At 32.8% G+C, this 17,301-nt stretch overlaps 1 long non-coding RNA gene across 1 annotated transcript; it reads right to left on the bottom strand.

The window, feature by feature from the left end:
- Positions 1-8,264: 8,264 nt before the first annotated feature.
- Positions 8,265-16,971, bottom strand: LOC106469318. Its single transcript, XR_002612839.1, has 2 exons — positions 16,337-16,971; positions 8,265-10,138 (listed from the first exon to the last, which is right to left on the bottom strand). It is a non-coding gene; the product is annotated as an uncharacterized LOC106469318 (long non-coding RNA).
- Positions 16,972-17,301: the final 330 nt, after the last annotated feature.

Genomic DNA, 17,301 nt, shown 5'->3' with positions numbered 1-17,301 from the left:
CATAATGCTACAATGCAGACAAAGTGCATAATGCTACAATGCAGACGAAGTGCATAATGCTAGAGCAGACAAAGTGCATAATGCTAGATCCAGACAAAGTGCATAATGCTTGATCCAGACAAAGTGCATAATGCTAGATCCAGACAAAGTGCATAATGCTAGATCCAGACAAAGTGCATAATGCTAGATCCAGACAAAGTGCATAATGCTAGATGCAGACAAAGTGCATAATGCTTGATCCAGACAAAGTGCATAATGCTAGATCCAGACAAAGTGCATAATGCTAGATCCAGACAAAGTGCATAATGCTAGATGCAGACAAAGTACATACCAATAACAGATGCAAATAAAGTAAGTAGCAATACTTTACTCTTTATGCTAGATGCAGATAAAGTACATAACAATGTTAGATGCAGATAAAGTACATAGCAATGTTAGATGCAGATAAAGTAACTAGCAATACTTTACTCTTTATGCTAGATGTAGATAAAGTACATACCAATAACAGATGCAAATAAAGTACATACTAATAACAGATGCAAATAAAGTAAGTAGCAATACTTTACTCTTTATGCTGGATGTAGATAAAGTACATACTAATAACAGATGCAAATAAAGTACATACTAATAACAGATGCAAATAAAGTAAGTAGCAATACTTTACTCTTTATGCTAGATGCAGATAAAGTACATAACAATGCTAGATGCAGATAAAGTAAGTAGCAGTACTTTACTTTTTATGCTAGATGCAGATAAAGTACATAGCAAAAATTGATGCAGATTAAGTACACAATGCTAGATGCTGATAAAGTACATAACAATAATAGATGTAGATAAAGCACTTAGCAATGATAAATGTAGATAAAGTAAGCAGCAATGCTAGCTGCTGATAAAGTACATTTTTACAGAGACTTTATATACAAGAACAAATGATTAAAGTCTTAGAAGACGAAAGATTGGAACAAATATAGGCTTAAGGATACGTCAGATCTATATTTAGCGGAACTAGAAGAAATACAGTTGTGTCAATTGGTACACTGTGTTTCGGAGTTTAGGATATGTTTTTAACCAGGATAAAAAAAAAGAGTAGAATTTTCTTATAATCTTGAAACTATATTAAACATAGAAGTTTTTACATACATTGATATTTAGTTTTTATATCTTAAAATAGCTCACTATAAACCGACTTTGATTTATTGCTGGTTGTAAGTTTTGTAAATTTATCTTTCCCTAGTCAGCGATGGAGAAACGGAAAATGTTACGATTTGAACTTCTTGTGATCTCCATGTACTTACGTGTTATCATTGCTAAAGGTATGTATATGGGTAATGGAATCATAAATGTTCCAAAATTTATCCTAAACCTATATTTTAATTTGAAAAACATCTGTCTAAGAATTATTTATCTTAATTTGGAGATAAGAAACAGGTGCAACATAAATGAATGCATAAAAGACATTTCATTAAACTTAGAAGTTCATATTAGATTTTCATCTTTCATAGCAACGGCTCAGAAAAACACTAGATAATATATCAATGGTATTAAAATGTGAATAGCTTTTTATAGTGGTATCAAAATAATTCATATATAACAGTTAATTTTTATTTACAGATTTTTTTAATAGAGCTTTTTTTCTGTAGATGTCAAACTAAAGTTTCTATGAATGAGTTTATTTTAATTTTGGGTTTAAATATGTAAATGTCGTTCATTATTTTTTCTTACAAATACAAAACAACAAGAAGAATTTATCTTGACACCACAAAATGATAAAATATTCAGTAAGTAGAATAAATTAACAAGTTTCTGTTTGCTGAAGTTGGTAAGTTATTTACAATCGATGACCCTATTATAATTTTGTTTAAACAGACGATCTTAATTGTTGATAATTTTAAATAGAATAATATTTTTCAGTCATTTATTTTCGTTTTTGTTTAAACAAAATAATGTAAATAAATCTAGATCTGTTTCTAGCGTGAGTTTACCTCCCACTCCCTACCCTCCACTGACTCAGCGGCAAGTCTGAGGCCTAAAACGCTAAATAGCGGTTTTCGATTTTTCGATGCCCTTGGTGGGCACATTACACATAGCCCATTGTGTAGCTTTGAGCTTAATAGCATACAAACACAAATTTACATAAACTGCATGAATGACAACTTATTCTATAGGTGGCACCGTAGTTACAAATGGTATTTATTGTAACTTAACGATTGCTAAGTAAATCACTCGGATATTCTGGGTGTATTTTCAGCTAAAAGAGGACGCTACCTTAGAAAAATGTGGATATTCATAACGTATGTCATTTCAGTGATTTATTTTAAATCAGATTCTTAGACCTTACCATACAAGTCATCGAAATTTCGAAAAAGGAATATACAGTTATAAGTACTTCATTTTCAGATACGGAAAGTAGAATGTACATATTAATTAAAAGGGTGAAAATCCAAGCCTTATAGAATTAGATACAACATTCTTGCCCCCAGTGGCACAGCGGCATGTCTGCGGACTTACAACGCTAGAAACCGGGTTTCGATACCCATGATGGGCAAAGCACAGATAGCTCAGTGTGTAGCTTTGTACTTAATTACAAACGAATACAACATTTTTAGGAATTTACTAAACTTACAGCTGGTCAGGACTAAAACCACCAGAAAATTAATAACGTTATATTCACGATTATTGGAAATATGGATACGACCATAACAAAAGAGAATGCCACCACGATTTCTTTTCTTTCATAACGAAAGTTTCCAAATATTTTCCACGATAATTTGGTGTTAGTGTTTTCAACCTTAACGGTACTTTATGCAACACACGGGCTAAGTGGTTAGGTCAGAGACCTCAAGATTCCTAAATGTGGAATTGTTGACCAGAGGAGGGACTATTATTCAACTGCCTCATCGGCTAATTTTAATCGAATAATGGGATTCACTATCACTATCATAACTCTCCACTAGACCACACTCTACCCTTTGCGAAGAAGTGCCTTAAAATGTTATTTTAGAGAATACAGTTGGCTATGAATTACAAATGATCTAAATTTGGAATCAATGAATTCCGCTTTTATTATCATCATTATAACCTAAAAATATGTTCAAATTGTTGTTTTAAATAAAGATCTCAAACATGGTAAGCAGAGTATTTAAAAAGTGAAATACAAGATATTGACTTATATGTATATATTTATATATATTAGTTGCAGTTCTACCCGTGGAGAATAATTCACTCTTGAAGTACAATTCTCCACTTCCATGTTCTAGAAAAGGTTATTTTCGGGATCCGTCTGACTGTGGGAAATTCTATCGCTGTGTAGATTTTGAAGGTAACGGTAAATATTTTACAGTGTTTAACTTCAATTGCTCAGATGGTTTGGTTTTTGACGAAGTAAAAAAAACATGTATCTGGGCAAATGATGCAGCACCTTGTGATGAATTATCAGCCCCAAGTTCAGCTGTGTCAGAACTGATATGCACACGCGAAGGTTTTTTTCGTCATCCTGAAAACTGTGGAAAGTTCTATGGCTGTATGGACCTCATAGGTTCAGGGATGACTTTTGAAGTTTTACAATATAGCTGTTTACCAGGTTTAGTGTTTGATGAAACTACATGCACGTGTACACTACCAAAACTGGCAAAACCTTGTGAAAACTCCGATTCTGGCAGCTCTAACAATGAGAAACCAACAGATGGATCAGAACCATCACTACCCAAAGGTCAAGAAAGTTCATCCCAATCTAGTAAAATATGTAATGAAATTGGCTTTTTTCGGGACCCTGATGACTGTAAGAAGTTTTATAGGTGTGTTAACCAAAGTGAAATCGGTTTGAAGTTCAAGGTTTACGAATTCATTTGTCCAGCTAACCTTGTATTTGATGAGAACATCAGCACCTGTAATTGGCCACGCAGAGTACCATCATGTGACAGTTCCACTGCGATATCTCAAGGTTCATCAAAACAAGAAAGTTCGACTTCAACAGACAGAGAACAACCACAAGGTCCAGAACAACAAACTATTGCCGATGGCTCTTCAACAGGACAAATTTCAAATAATAATTGTACCACAGTAGGTGATAAAGATTCTTCTCTTTCAAGACAAGGACCAGGAACATCAGAAAAAGATTCAAATCCCCGAACAGATTCCTCTGAATCTAAAACTTCTGGTTCAGATAACAGCTTGCTACCGTCACAAGAATCGAACCAGTTAGCATGTTCAAAAGCTGGATTTTTCCGTTATCCAGGAAACTGTAGTAAGTTTTACAGGTGTGTCAATACAAGTGATGAGAGAGTAACTTTTACAATATATGTGTTTACTTGTCCAACTAACCTTGTGTTTGATGAACGTTATGCTGTATGTAATTTTGCCAGTAGAGCACCCCCTTGTCACTCACAAATATCATTGCCTAAAGATGGATCACAAATCGGAAGTTCTACACCAGTGAATGGACCATCATCGTCGGAAAGTTCTTCATCTGGAAACGTTACACCCGAGAGTGAATTGTCTTCTGAAGATGCTGCTTCAGGTGGTAAAGATGATTCATCAAAAGAAGGAACTGAGAGCAAAGAAACGTCATCAAATCCTTCTGAAGAAAGTGGTGGCGAATCGTCTTCAGAATCCAAGGGTATTCCTGTCAAGGGAGATAGCGATATATGTCCACAAGAAGGATATTTTCGTAACCCACGTGACTGCCATAAATTCTACAGATGCGTGGATTACTTTGGGAATGGCAAGAATTTCATCCTTTACCAATTTAATTGTCCATCCGGACTCGTTTTTGATGAAAATATAAGTGTTTGTAATTGGCCAAATGAGGCACCACCTTGTGATGAAAAATCTGCTTGTCTTTCTGAGACTGATAGCAAATAGGGCAATTTATAGGTTGAAAGCATGGAGAAACTATCTTACTATAATCTGTTGATTGATTATGTTAACAATATTCAGCTTGAAAATTTATAGGAAAATTTCGCGGGAGTTATTGTGAATTCGGTGTTGGATTACAGCTGGTTGCAACTTTCAGGACTTTTCTAGTACGTTAATGGATAATGGTGGTATTGAATATTTTTTTACTTGTTATCATGATTGTTGTATTAAAGCGCTAATTCATATACGTTTTTAGTACTGTTAGATATATCACTGTCAAAATATGTTATGTGACCTTTTTCTTGTGAGCGTGTGCTTTCAAACTTCCAGAAAGTTAGAAAACTATTAGTTAAAATGATAAAGAAGTGACTTGGTTTTGTTTTTATATTTGTATCTCAGTAGTATTTATTAAATATTTTTATTCATAGCTTTCCTTTCTTGTGTTTTTGCCATAATTTTAAGACTAGAAAAAAAAAAAGATGCCCTCTCTTCTTTACGTGATTCGCAATACATATAACGAAAGCAAGTTATACCATAATCCCTACAAACATCTAGTTAAAACTAAGCAGTATTTGATAATTATGGAAATCAAATTTTCATGATCAGTCTATTTAGTGAAAGGAGTTAATTGTATTTTTGTAATCAGATAGAGATAATTGCTATGGATAAGCACGTGGAATATATGTGAAATGTTTTTATTTACGTCTATACCCGTAACTTGACAATATCCACCTTTTATACTCGATTGCAGTTTATAAACGAGTTTGTTTATAACGTTAACTTCTAGAAGGTGCGGTTTATAATTGGGAAATGACGTATAGAACTGTTTATGTTCTCTCTATATATTTCTTATATAGAATATTAATGATACTAAACATTACACATAGTATCCAGTTTGATTACTAAGGCAATACTTCCCGACAAAAACAGAAATTCAAATGGATCCTTACAAACAGAATTTAAAGGGTTGTTTCCATACTTAGAAACATAAAATATAACGATATTAAAAACATTTCCACTCCTGCAGGAGTAAGTGTGTGTAAAAGTAATTCAGAAGATGTCGGTCGTCAATGTGACATCTGTGACTTCCGTTGGCCAAAAAAGTTCAAAAATCTTATCCACATATAACATTTAACCAGTCCAACAAGACCGGCTAACCCTCAATCAATATTTTATCAGCATATATGGAAATATATCATTATCAACCGATTTATTTAGTTGTTATAGTATAATCCAGAACATACATAACACTGCACCATTAATGACGTCACCCACACGTATCATATTGAGACGTTATTAAAAGGTTTCAAAAAACGCCATGCACATAAATAACAAACCTAAGTTATACCTTGGTAATACCTCGGTGCCCATAGGGTTTAGCTCATATTTTTCCATCTCACAATTATTCATACTATGCAGAACTAAATAAGAAACATAAATCAATTTTAATTAAATACACCAGACTGTAACGGTCTCGAGATAACCGAAGTAGCAACAAGACAGCTTCCAGGATCTCTGCAAAATCTAGCCAAGTCAGCAAAAAAGAAGAATTATGTTCTGCGTTACTTTCTAGTATTTTAATATTAGTTTTATAGACAGGAAGGTTAAAATATGAGATCACATTGTGATACGTTTGATTTGAAGAATAAAAACAAACAAAAAACACTTTAGTTTCAACAGAATGTGACAAAATCTTTGTTCTATGATCTCTAACCATTGATTGAATAGGCATCAACAGAAACACTAAAACTACTGACTTTTTAAAATAATATTCGAGTAATTCATTTGTTCAATAACTGACACCCACAAATTAAAAGCGATCTCATAAAAATGCTCGGGTTTGTTTGTTTGTAGTTAAGCACAAAGCTACACAATGGGCTATCTGTGCTCTGCCCACCATGGGTATCGAAACCCTGTTTCTAGCGTTGTAAGTCCGCAGACACATCGCTGTTCCATTGGGAGCAAAATGCTCGGGAATCCATAACACTAATTTCCGAGTTTATATAAATACTGGCATTACAAGAAACCTAACTCAATCAGAAATCGGAATGTCATCATATTATTTATTGACTAATAAAGCACGATCTGGAACAGTAAATATTTTACATATAAAAAAAGAAGTTAACAAATCACATAAAAAAATGGCGGTTTGGCGACTTAGCCAAAAGGCTTTGGCACCAGATGATCTTCAGTTTCAGGTTCACTGGTTTCCTTTGTGAATGATCGGGAAGGACGTGCAAGATAAAAGGAGGTTCAACAGAGAGTGTACTAGGAGAGTGAATCTGAAGTCCTTGACTTCAACCGAATTATGACAGTAAAAAAAAAAGAAGAGAGAGAGACTGCACACAATATAAAATATAGTGAAACCATGGATGAATTAACTATAAATATGTGTACTTTTAACAGTAGAACTAAGTTATCAGGAAGAATCCAGAAGATACCAAGAAGTTTGACTGAGAATGTATTGTGGAAGTAAATTTGAATTCCTTGACATTGACTAAGTTATGAAAAAAAAGGACCGAAAACAATGTAAAACACAGTGAAACCATTGATGTATGTACTTTTAACAGTATAACATTGGTCAATGAAATGACTAAGTTCTTTTTGTCCTAGTTATCTAGTTTTCCGAGTATAAAATACTTTGTATCTGACTAAAACACACTAAGACAAATGCATTTATTACATAGTATTTGTCAAAAAAAATTAATTACATTTCTGAATGAAGTACTAATTGGTTCTTTCATTTGTTTTTTTTTACAATACACTTCTTTTACCTTACTTTTTATTTTATAAGCAACATATTTTAAGATAATATTGTTTGTTGTTTTCATCTACTACCATCATACTGGATGAAATATTGGCTGCAATAATCTAATAATTCAGAGATATCTTCTATTTAGAATTTCATCACTTGTACTTATAATCTTGTATGATAATAAATATAGAAAAACACATGTAGCATCAAAGTAATGTTATATGAATATTTCTAAAATACCTCTCTGGTCACTTAACTTCATTTCTGTTCTTGCTTGTGGATCCTCATCATGGGAAATAGAAAACTAATCAAATTTAATTCCTAAAATACCTCTGGTCACTTAACTTCATTTCTGTTCTTGCTTGTGGATCCTCATCATGGGAAATAGAAAACTAATCAAATTTAATTCATGTTTTAAAATTACATTTATAAGCAAAACTTAAGTCACTGAATCATTGATGAGCTACTAGAATATCTGTAATATAGAAGTTTTTGTTCCAGTACAACTAACTAGAGACATTACAGTCAGTTTACTGAAAATACTTGATAAATGTAGCATATATACATATATAGCGTATCAATACTAAAAAAAAACAAGCAACAGAAGTTTAGGTTTTCACAGGTATATTTTAATCAATTTATGTTTGAAATGTTAGTTTGAGGTAGCTACTACTTTCAATATCTTGTGCTGTAACTACCCTGTGCTAAATTAAACTTTTTCAGTAATCAGAATATTCAGTTTCATCATGTTCCAATCTTCCATTTTTAATGACATGTGGTATGACAGGTATCAATCATTTGATATTCAAATAATTATACTACACGAACTTTAGAAGGTTTAATGAGGCTATTATTTTTTTTCTTCTTTGTTAGGTTTTGTACTTTAAATCAAGTCAATATAGTTTGTGTTGTACCTGTATATTAATTCTCTTTTTTTGCAAATTGCGATTTCTCCTAAACAGATGTTACCAACTTACAAAATCTTCTCTTTTCACCATTTATTAACAACACACTTAGCGACTGTTTACATTTCGATTGCTTTTCACAACGTCATGTTTAATTTGTACTGTCCTTTAACTACAATTTGAGGTTTGATTTATTCATTTCACACTCGCATCACACACTCCACAGAAAAGTTTCAATAAATATTGTAATCTGAAAATATAACTGTATTGAAACTTGTGCATTAGGTGTACTACATAAAACTAATATTTAACTGGTAATTATATTTTTAGTATTATGTGTTTATGATAAAGCTACTAAGATAAGACTATATGCTGTTGTCCCTAATTTCTAACTACTGAACAAAGGGAAGACAGCAGCAGCACACCCTACCATCCACACTAAGAGATTGACATTCACTCTTATAATTCATCCACAGCTTAAAGTGCGGGGAATATCTCTGTGACATCATACAGATTTAAACTTAGCTCTCCAGCTCCAAAATTCACAGGTACACCACATGTCCAACCCATACCCATATTTAACCAGTGAGTACTAAAACACCAAGGAAGTTTCTCCTATGAACAAGTATCAATCTAAACTTATACTTATCATTCCTAATATTTAAACCCTTACTTCCAGCTTTAACAATCCACCACTCAAACAGAACCACATGAGTAAAATGAACCCTTAACAACTTTAGTTCTGTATTTCTGTTACCTTAACTTTTCTTAATTTCAGAGACAAGTCCACATATTTGAATCTCTCTTTAAAGTTAAAATTTTTGAAACCAACTTAAACCTACATATAAAATTACATATCCTTATTATTGTATCTCTCTCACTTCTGACAAATAAAATCATTGTTCTTCTCTTTTCCACCATTTCCATGGAGTTAACTTAAAAGTGAACCAACAAATGTAAAATGACAAAAACAAATTTCATACAAATGTTGACCATGGTATCATGCATAGGATGAAACATCAACAAAAAAAGTCACTTTTCATCATATCCTTGAACTGTGTAAAACCTAAACTGAAATACCAAGTGGGTAAAGGGGTCACTCATGCTGTTAAATTCAATACAAATATGAAATTACACACCACTGACGTTGATACTACAGAGTACATAATGAATTTATTATTCCTTGATAAAACAAGTACGTGTACTTGAAATTTAAAATGCTTTGTAAATGCCGTACCATGTAATACTTCTTTAGCATTAAATTCAAAGTTTTACTATACATTAAGTATTTTTATAACAGATTTATCACATAATAATTTAATCTTAGCTTTAAGTATGATATCATAATCATTTTATTTCAACTTCAAACACACTGAACAATTTATAATTTCAATAAATTTACAAACAAACAGTATGATATACAGTTAGGTAAATATAATAAATTATTTTACGAAAAATATGCAGTTTTAGGATTTTACAAAGTTAGATCATTGGTATTTACTAACTATATAGACTAGTGCTGTACATCTTTAACCTAGATCAAACAAGGAGAATGAAACATCAAAACTGTCTCCATCTAGTTTCTCTGGTACTTCACAAAATGTTAGCTTACTGGAGATTCAACCTGAAAACAGAAAATAAATTTACTGACTAATTTTACAACATAAGCCATGGATACAAATCTTTTAAAACTTTCTATTGGATAATAATCTAAAATGGGAACAAGTTTATAATTTAGGAAGAAATGGAAAAGCCAAATTTTACTGGATTACTCAGAACCAGTTCCAGAGGTGTAATTACAACATTCTTGAGAATTTCAAGCCCATATCAACTAAATGTCATGTTGCCATAGCAACTAGCATATCTGATAACTATATAGGAGAAATGAAAATGAGCTTAGTTGAGGATTCACGAGTCTTGTATCTACAGGCCTAAAGCCAGTAATATTGGATTTTGTATTTATCTGATACTGTAAGCTTTTTCCTATTTACTTTCAATATGTTGTACTTACATAGTCTTTATCATGTGCACATAAATCATTTCTTCTTATGCTTCAAAATTAATCACTCCATTATTCTCACATTCATTGATTCTTTCAACCACATGGATTATCTAAAGAATACTTTAACAGTATGGATGTTTTAATAAAATTATATATATTTTACACTTTATTTACTGTACATTTATTACTAACTAACTGATGAGATAAATGTTGTTAAAAAGCTATAGCATGGATTCATAAATCACGGGACAAAATATATGTTATATGCACATTAAAGAACTTAGTAAAGGAGGAAACATTTAGGCACAGTTGTTAAAAAAGATTTTGTCACAAATAGAAAAAAATATTTCTATTAATTTGTTCTTTAACATATTTTGAGCAAATCTCTTATGTCAGTGCTGTCTATATACAATTAAGGTTAAACACAAGGTTAACACTAACTGTTTTCTGTTTTTTTATCTATTCTAGTGCTAGATATGTAAAGTATATGAAAAAGAAAATTAAAAAGTATGTTATTACAAAATATACATGTAAATACACTGTATAAATATCAATATCAATATTCAAAATCACTTTCTAAACACAATTTCCAGGAGAGAAACCACAGAATTGTAAATATGAACTAAACAATTATCAAGTCTATAAATAGAGGCTGCAATAGTGGTAGTAACCTTTACAAGTAACTTATAAATATAGTTATTTGTTTTAGACTGGCCTACTTATACTTTTATTAACTAAATAGTTTTAAATTGTTATATTAATATATATATTCATAATGTTGTTAATACTTATGTATATTAAGACATACATACAAGGGTTCTTCTACTTTTTGTTTGATCTAGTTCAAGCAAACACTTTCAGATATTTCTATTTAATAACAATAACAAATGTGGAAGAAATATATTGTTTTTTGGTTTTAAATACTGTTTGGTTTTGTGAGCAAACAAGCTTTACCTTGTTATCAGTTATATTAGAAGCCAATATAATTTTACTCTATTTTCTTAGCTAACATTGTTAGGTTTTTAATTCTATATTTTTATTATTTTAAGACTCCCATTAATATTCTTATTGGTTTCTTGTAAAATATTTGTATTGTTTTTATGAACATGATTTGATTTAGCATACATCATCCATATGCAGATTTGTAGTTGCATGGTAGTGTTGTACTGAGCATGTCAAATGTTTATGGAATCGACCAGGTGATGAATAGAGCTAATTAAATATGTTCTTATTTATAAAGATTTGAATGCATTGTTCCATCAATTGCATACTATCCTCACTGTTAACAATATATTAGGCCTGGTACTTTTATCTTTCCTGATAGATACTTTAACAAATACTTTGTAAACAATTGCCAAGTTTTTAATTTATTTATAACATAAAATATTGACTATACAATATATAATGTTTAATGTATAACACACCATATGAATTAGAAAAGGAAGAAATTTGGACTCAGGAAATTTTCCTTGTCATTTATAAAGTGGAAAGGACAAATGTTACTGAAATCAAATTGAATTGGACGTTATTACAAGAACCTTGAGGAGATTATTGGAGGTAAGAGAGGCAGTGCCAAACTTCTCAAGCATATAATAGTAGCAGAAGCAATAGTAATAAATGCAACTTATCTACATGGGATACCTGATGTTAAACATTTTTTTAAAATTATAAGTAGTTGCTTTGGACTGGTTGCCTCTCTGAGGTTGGTGGTTAGGAATTAGGGATGGCACCATACTACCTGTACTTCACACTTACAAGCATGCTGTGACAGGACTCCACAAATGAAGGAAGGAGAGCTTGATTTGGTCAGCACTAAACTCCTTAGAGTGTAAATCAAATCATCAAGTCAAGCAACTTAGATTCTTCTGTGATAAAAGTTGACATTTTCCTCACCTGAAAATGTATTTCTGAAAGATACTTACCTCTCACAAAGAAATGCTATCTTCCTTATGCATCTTCCTATGAGACTTGCATACCACTAGCCTTGAGGTAACACCCACCTAAATTCACATTTTTGATGCAAATTGTGCTGATGCATGATGACACCATGAATGTGACAAAAATCCTCCACCAACAGAAGGGCAATACAATGCCATGAGCAGTAACTCTCCCTTGTGCATTTGCACTCATGATAACTTCATTCTTAGATATGGCAAGAAGAAAAACATGTGCAACAAAAATAGGGAGGATGTGTATGAACATGTGAAGAGGAAAGTATCTATCAGAAATACATTTTCAGGTAAGGAAAAGGTTAACTTAAGATATGATAACTCACCTCTTCACAGAGAAATACTAGACTCCCATGTTGAAATGGTGGAGGGGCCAGTACAAAATGTTATTTCCTAGATGAGTTCCCTTCAGAAACCACCTGAAGGAAGCCATGGAATGTGACACCCAAGGGCAGGAGCTCCATACGTGCTCACCTGTGAAAGAACACATCCTTTCTCGACCAGGGTATACTCTTTGCCCAGAATGTAAGGGGGGAGAGAAGCAAATGAGCCCCAAGTGTCACAGGGATGAGCAGAATGAGAACAGGACTACCCAAGCACTTGCACACAAGCAGTTGTAAAGCCAAAAGTGTGATATGGTTGGATCATAGCCACACTGTACTGTGTATGCACATCTTGACTCTACTGAATAAGCTCTGGCTGCAGGAGGAGGGCACATTGGTTTTGTTGTAGATTTTTTGAGGGGTGAGTCACACTAGACTGACAGTGTCACCACTACTCCAGTTCTCAACATACTGTGCTAAGCCCAACTAGTGAAGACTCTCTATGGTCCACCACCCCAGTGGCTAAAAACTGGTAAGTGGCAAGGGGCTCCTGTTCTTCACTTGAAGAAAAAGGGTGGGGGAATTCACAATCGGGAGACCTGGAGGACTTTTTTAATGATGACATTATCCTACACCAGTGCAGTTCATGTCAAATACATCAATTTAATTGGGAGTTACCTCAAGGCTATATGCATTCAAATCTCATAGGCAGAGGTGCAAGGAAGATAGCATTTCTGTGTAAGAAGGAGGTGATTTATCATCTTAGAAAGGTTAATTTCCAGTATTTGAATTTTATATTTCTTATTTAATATGTATGCTGAAAATCTGGATTTTTTTCAAATTTATTTTTAGAAAATATTACATTTCAGGGAAATTATATTATACCCCTCCTTTCTATATAAGGAATGTGTCTATCTTGAATATTTTAAAGTTATCTTTAAAATTTTCCCACATTTTATCAGTATCTCACATTAAGTTAGTTGCCCAATTTACAACAGATAATTTCTGTTTCGTCCCTTGAAAACTTGCTATTTTTTGTTATTTGTAACCAAAACCTCATTATTCCTTATCTCCACATGCAGAAAAACATCAAACCTAAGTGAGCAGTGATCACTTGTATCTAAATTTTCCCCAATCTCCACCCTATCAACCATTTCTATATTAAACATTAATAATAACTATAATTTATAAAATTGTAGTTTCTAGAAGGTTTCCTGGTTAATTGATGAAGAAAAACCATCCTGAATAGCTTCTAAAAACATTTCTCATGGTTTGACTGTAACATTTCTCAATCTACATGCCTAAAATTAAAATCCCCATAATTAGGACCTCATTAAAGCTAAATTTTTATCTCCTATAAATTTCTCATTAATTTCATTTGGTGGTCTTTAACAAATCCCAACTAAAAGCCTTCTCCATTATATATCCACTAACAGAAACCCAGAAGTTTGATATTCTCAATTGAAACAGGGTACAAGTTGCAACTCGTACTTTATATATAAAACCACTTTTCCCCTTTTTTTATATTCTACTCCCCTATTAAATAGTCTATAACCCTGTATTCCAAAAAACTTCCATCATCAAAATTGTCTACATTTAACTGATATTCAGTTATTTCCATTACATAAAAGTCCTCAGTTTCAAATAGTACTCTCACATCTATAATATTTCTTAAACCCTCAGAATTACAATAATAACAGTTTACACTTCCCTAAAACACTACTTTTCTAAATTGTTCCTACATTAGACTTTTCATTACATTTAGTTTATTTTAGCCCTTACCACTGTCTAATCCTAGCTTAAAGTTGCCCTTACAGTTGAGTTTAGGGCTCTTGCAAATAAGCCAGACCTTATCCTATTTAAATATAAACAACCTATTCCAAAAAGCTCCCTTTTCCCACTGAACTACATATCTGCTCATCCTTAAATATTAACCCAAGCCTATCATTTAGTCTTAGCAACATGCTTATAATTTCATCCCCATAATTAAGCCTCAGCAGTATGCCTGATAGAATTAAGTTATTAGAGCTCTTTTCTAAAAATGCCTTTATCAACCCCTTGTACTTGACAATTAGCTTCTCTGAACTATTATTTCCCTACATCATTAGCTCCTATGTGCACAAAAAAACTGCATCATAATTCTTTTCTCCCTATTTACCATACAGATTATCTTATCCATGTGTATGGTATAAACGAATTCACCTATAGGCCCACCGACAAGGGAAGCAAAGGGTACAACTGCTCAGGGGCCAGGGTGAATGAAACCTTGTTATGCCATAAAGCACCTTTAGACTATATCTTCATTTAATCATAAAAAACATGGTTTTGGCTTTTCTTGAGTAATAATTAATATGTATTTGTTACTTTATAGATTTAACAGATATTTGTTGTTATTTTATGAACGTTTTTACACTTATACTGTGAGTTAAAAATGGCTGCTGCTATGATTTTGCCTTGTTCATGAGCTCTCCTAATATAGGATCTTTTTAAAAAGTTCTTTAAAATGTTGAAAAATAAATAAAAGGGACCCGGGGAAGATGTTTGTCCCAGAGCCCATACTGGCTCTTGAGGCTCCTGATCACCTATAACTATAAGCTTCTTACATTTTTCATCACAGCCAGCCTTGGGAGGGTGCAGGGCCTGAGGCAAGTACTCAGGTTTAGATTCTCATCTGCACAAGCTAAATGCTGAAATATGTTACTTAATAGAACCCACTCATTATAATTAAATCCACTACTTCTAAGTTCTACTCCTATTACTAGTATTAGTACTGTTTCAATAATTAGCTACTGTATCCTTTGCATGTAGAAGTTTGAGATTCTCTTCTCCTACTGCCATTTCCCACAGTTTACACTTCTCTCTATCAGTATTACCTCTGTTATTTAGGAGAGTCTCCAATTTTTCCTCCCACCTACAAACTATACAAATTGCACATCTTTATTACTAGTACTAGCTTCATTAAAAGTACATATCATTACCAGACCAAAGTTCCCAACCAAAACACACTTCTTGCACTAATTACAATTTACAAGCTGTGAGCACTTAATCCGTTAAGGCCTATGCTAGCCTTAACTAGTCGCTACTCTTATTCTTAACCTTTGTAGTCTGAGAATATAAAATCAATACTAAAAACAAATAGGCTATAATTTATAGTATAAACATCACTGTTATTGTTAAACTTAATGTTTGAACATGACCACTGTACCTTTCCAAATTGTTTAAACTTGAACTAATGAGTTACTACACATTATTACTATTGCGATAACATAAAGATACTATACCCTATAACAATAAATAGTATAACTATAAGTGTATAACCCGAGCACTTTCGAAAAGTAGACCTTTCTTCCTCAGTTCAGGGTCAAACTGCGATGAAATTGTAATATTAATATAACTTGTAAGTACTTTAAGTTTTAACGTTTAATTCTAAGTCTAACATTTTAAGAAGTACGATATCTTGATTTTAATTCGTTTGACAACATTGTGAATGAATAAACTTATTGTTAGCCTTACTAGTAATAGTATTACATTTAGCTGAAAAAAATTACAATATATATTTCTAATCTTCTTCGTCTTCATCGGGAACGAAAATATCATTTTCCTCAAGAAAAGCTGCGCCTTCCTTGCTGAGTGTTGCTCCTAAATACAACCCTGGTAAGAACACAAAAATTGTTCGTATGATACCAAAAGGAACTCTTTCCGGTTCAGGAAGAAAAGCTCCAGTTTCTGTTGTAACTTTTGTTCTGTTTTGAATCAACGATTTTTGCGGACTCCGTTTGAGTTTAAACATGAATTCAGATCGTAAATAAAGTAAATTTCGAGCTACTCTTACAGAATAAGCCATAATCATTCGTTAGGGTTCAGACGTTTTCTAGTGCGTTTCATACGCCTCTACCAGTTGCGTACAGCGCTAAGTTTTGCACTTCCGGTGTCGTCAATGGTTGTGATATCCTCTATAATTACTTTTAGTAACAACATAAAAAAAAAGGAATGAAAATATAATAAAGCCTCTCAGTGACTCAGCGAATTATAACACTAAAAACCATATTTCGATATCCATGTTGGGCACAGCACAGACCATTATATAATAAGCCACAACTGTTAAATTATGTTTTCAGTCAACTGTACTGGACAGCCTACAATATTGTTACGTCTCCGTTCGTTAGTTGATTTTCCGTAACTTCGTTCCCAGGAAACTTTAGCGACACAAGTCCTTTCTTAATAAAACTGGTTTATTTTTTCTGAATATAACTTTACCGATACACTTATTTTCAACAGTCGCTCTATAACAAACGCTTTAACAACGAACGTTAACTTCAACAATACTTTCTGACTGCAGTTCAATTACTCACTACCTACACACATACTGTCACGTCACGCCGTGACCATCTTATATATATAAGACCACCCCCAATCTAGCAAATGCTAGAGCACTCCGGAAGGAACAGGATAGTTCTAGAAAACGGGTGGCATGATACTAGTCACGTGATCTCGCTGACGCAACACTATCTTC

Source organism: Limulus polyphemus, unplaced genomic scaffold (assembly GCF_000517525.1).
Source record: "Limulus polyphemus unplaced genomic scaffold, Limulus_polyphemus-2.1.2 Scaffold3423, whole genome shotgun sequence".
In the NCBI taxonomy this organism is placed as follows: domain Eukaryota; kingdom Metazoa; phylum Arthropoda; class Merostomata; order Xiphosura; family Limulidae; genus Limulus; species Limulus polyphemus.
This window is presented reverse-complemented; position numbering and strand designations above follow the sequence as displayed.